The sequence below is a fragment of the Calidris pugnax genome, unplaced genomic scaffold (assembly GCF_001431845.1).
Source record: "Calidris pugnax isolate Ruff unplaced genomic scaffold, ASM143184v1 scaffold568, whole genome shotgun sequence".
NCBI classification, from domain to species: domain Eukaryota; kingdom Metazoa; phylum Chordata; class Aves; order Charadriiformes; family Scolopacidae; genus Calidris; species Calidris pugnax.
Window position 1 is genome coordinate 27,714 of NW_015091260.1, and position 3,942 is coordinate 31,655.

The following is a 3,942-nucleotide window of genomic DNA, read 5'->3' on the forward strand; positions in this document are numbered from 1 at the left end:
TCAACAGACACCCCCAAACCCCCAAATCACCCCAAAATCACTCCTAAAATCAACAGACCCCCCCTAAAACCCAAAATCACCCCAAAATCATCAACACACCCTCCCAAAACCCCAAATTACCCCTAAAATCAACAGACCCGCCCAAAAACCCCCCAAAAAAACCCAAAATCAGACCCCCCAAACCCCCAAATCACCCCCAAGGTCAACAGACCCCCCCAAAAGAACCCCCCAAACCTTCCCCCCTCCCCCCAAGAAGGGACGTCTGGGACCCCCCAAAAGGGACAAGGGGATCCCAAAAGGGACCTCAGGGGGGACGGGGGGACCCCAAGAGGGACAGGGGGACCCCAAAGAACCCCAAGAGGGACAGGGGGACCCCAAAGAACCCCAGGAGGGACGTGGTGACCCCAAGAGGGACATGGTGACCCCAAAGCCCCCCAAGAGGGACATGGTGACCCCAAAAGGGACCTCAGGAGGGATGGGGGGACCCCAAGGGGGACAAGGAGACCCCAAAGCCCCCCAAGAGGGACATGGAGACCCCAAAGACCCCCAAGAGGGACAGGGGGACCCCAAGAAGGACATGGTGACCCCAAGAGGGACATGGAGACCCCAAAGAACCCCTAAAGGGACGTGGTGACCCCAAAGAACCCCAGGAGGGACAGGGGACCCCAAGAGGGACATGGAGACCTCAAGGGACCCTAAGAGGGACAGGGGAACCCCAGAAGGGTCATGGAGAACCCAAAGACCCCCAAAAGGGACATGGTGACCCCAAAGACCCCCAAGAGGGACAGGGAACCCCAAGGGACCCCAAAAGGGACATGGAGACCTCAAAGAACTCCAAGAGGGACATGGAGACCCCAAAGACCCCCAAGAGGGACAGGGGGACCCCAAGAAGGACATGGAGACCCCAAGAGGGACATGGAGACCCCAAAGACCCCCAAGAGGGACAGGGGGACCCCAAGAAGGACATGGAGACCCCAAGAGGGACATGGAGACCCCAAAGACCCCCAAGAGGGACAGGGGGACCCCAAGAAGGACATGGAGACCCCAAGAGGGACATGGTGACCCCAAAGACCCCCAAGAGGGACAGGGAACCCCAAGGGACCCCAAAAGGGACATGGAGACCTCAAAGAACTCCAAGAGGGACATGGGGACCCCAAAGACCCCCAAGAGGGACAGGGGGACCCCAAGAAGGACATGGAGACCCCAAGAGGGACATGGAGACCCCAAAGAACCCCAAGAGGGACGTGGTGACCCCAAAGAACCCCAGGAGGGACAGGGGACCCCAAGAGGGACATGGAGACCTCAAGGGACCCTAAGAGGGACAGGGGAACCCCAGAAGGGTCATGGAGAACCCAAAGACCCCCAAAAGGGACATGGTGACCCCAAAGACCCCCAAGAGGGACAGGGAAGCAGGGATGGGGACAGTAGGGACCACTGGGAAGGATGGGGACCACCAGGGATGGGGACCATCAGGGATGGGGACCATCAGGGGTGATGGGGACACCAAGGATGGGGAACCACCAGGTGGTGACCCCAAGAGGGACATGGTGACCCCAAAAGGGACCTCAGGAGGGATGGGGGGACCCCAAGGGGGACAAGGAGACCCCAAAGCCCCCCAAGAGGGACATGGAGACCCCAAACCACCAGGGATGGGACCTCCAGGAGGGATGGGGACCCCCAGGAGGGATGGGGACCCCAGGGATGTTGGTGGACACCAAGGATGGGGACCCACCATGGGATGAGGTGGATGATGGGGACACCAAGGATGGGGACCCCCAGCAGGGATGGGGACATGGTGGACACCAAGGATGGGGACCCACCACCAGGGATGGAGACCCCCAGGAGGGATGGGGACCCCAGGGATGATGGAGAACATGAGGGATGGTGGACCACCAAGAGGAATGGGGACAATAGGGACCCCCAGGAGGGATGGGGACACCAAGGATGGGGAACCACCACCAGGGAAGCCCCCCAGACCTGTGGGGCGGGGCTCCCCTCGGGGGGGGTGACGCAGAGGGTCTCCTGGTCCCCACAGGACTCCGAGAGCGTCACCTCCAGAGACAGCAGCTCCTGGGGGTCCGACGGGACCCACCACCAGGGATGGAGACCCCCAGGAGGGATGGGGACCCCAGGGATGATGGAGAACATGAGGGATGGTGGACCACCAAGAGGAATGGGGACAATAGGGACCCCCAGGAGGGATGGGGACACCAAGGATGGGGAACCACCACCAGGGATGGAGAACACCAAGGATGGGGGACCCCCAGGGATGATGGGGATGAGGTAGATGATGGTGGACACCAGGGATGGAGACCCACCACCAGGAGGGTCTGGGATGAGGTGGATGATGGTGGACACCAGGGATGGGGACCCCAGGGATGATGGTGGACACCAGGGATGGGGACCCCAGGGATGATGGTGGACACCAGGGATGGGGACCCACCCCCAGGTTGTCCCGTGACTGACCGTTGCGGGTGGCGATGGCCCAGCAGCGGGTGCCGCGTGGGGCGCGGTGGTGGCCGTGGGGCAGGCAGAGGGGCCGGGGGCCGTGGGGACCATCAGGGATGGGGACCATCAGGGGTGATGGGGACACCAAGGATGGGGAACCACCAGGAGGGATGGGGACCACCAAGGGTTGATGGGGATGAGGTGGGTGATGGGGACCACCAGGGATGGGGACACCAGGGATGGGACCTCCAGGAGGGATGGGGAGAGCAGGGATGGGGACCCACCACCAGGGATGGAGACCCCCAGGAGGGATGGGGACCCCAGGGATGATGGAGAACATGAGGGATGGTGGACCACCAAGAGGAATGGGGACAATAGGGACCCCCAGGAGGGATGGGGACACCAAGGATGGGGAACCACCACCAGGGATGGAGAACACCAAGGATGGGGGACCCCCAGGGATGATGGGGATGAGGTAGATGATGGTGGACACCAGGGATGGAGACCCACCACCAGGAGGGTCTGGGATGAGGTGGATGATGGTGGACACCAGGGATGGGGACCCCAGGGATGATGGTGGACACCAAGGATGGGGACCCACCACCAGGGATGGAGACCCCCAGGAGGGATGGGGACCCCAGGGATGATGGAGAACATGAGGGATGGTGGACCACCAAGAGGAATGGGGACAATAGGGACCCCCAGGAGGGATGGGGACACCAAGGATGGGGAACCACCACCAGGGATGGAGAACACCAGGGATGGGGGACCCCCAGGGATGATGGGGATGAGGTAGATGATGGTGGACACCAGGGATGGAGACCCACCACCAGGAGGGTCTGGGATGAGGTGGATGATGGTGGACACCAGGGATGGGGACCCCAGGGATGATGGTGGACACCAGGGATGGGGACCCCAGGGATGATGGTGGACACCAGGGATGGGGACCCCAGGGATGATGGTGGACACCAGGGATGGGGACCCCAGGGATGATGGTGGACACCAGGGATGGGGACCCCAGGGATGATGGTGGACACCAGGGATGGGGACCCCAGGGATGATGGTGGACACCAGGGATGGGGACCCCAGGGATGATGGTGGACACCAGGGATGGGGACCCCAGGGATGATGGTGGACACCAGGGATGGGGACCCCAGGGATGATGGTGGACACCAGGGATGGGGACCCCAGGGATGATGGTGGACACCAGGGATGGGGACCCCAGGGATGATGGTGGACACCAGGGATGGGGACCCCAGGGATGCCCCCATGGGACAGGGACCCCCCCTCAAATATCTGGGTCTGGGGACGCTGTGGGGCTGCCCCATAGCCACGCCGTGGGGCTGGGGGACCCACAGAGACCCCCTGCCCCACAGGAACCCCACTTGGGGGTCCCGGGAGGCACTATGGGGCAGAGGAGGGTTAGTTGGGGGTCCTGGGGGACACTACGGAACCAGTTGGGGGGTCTGGGTGCTGCTATGGGACCCGGGGGGG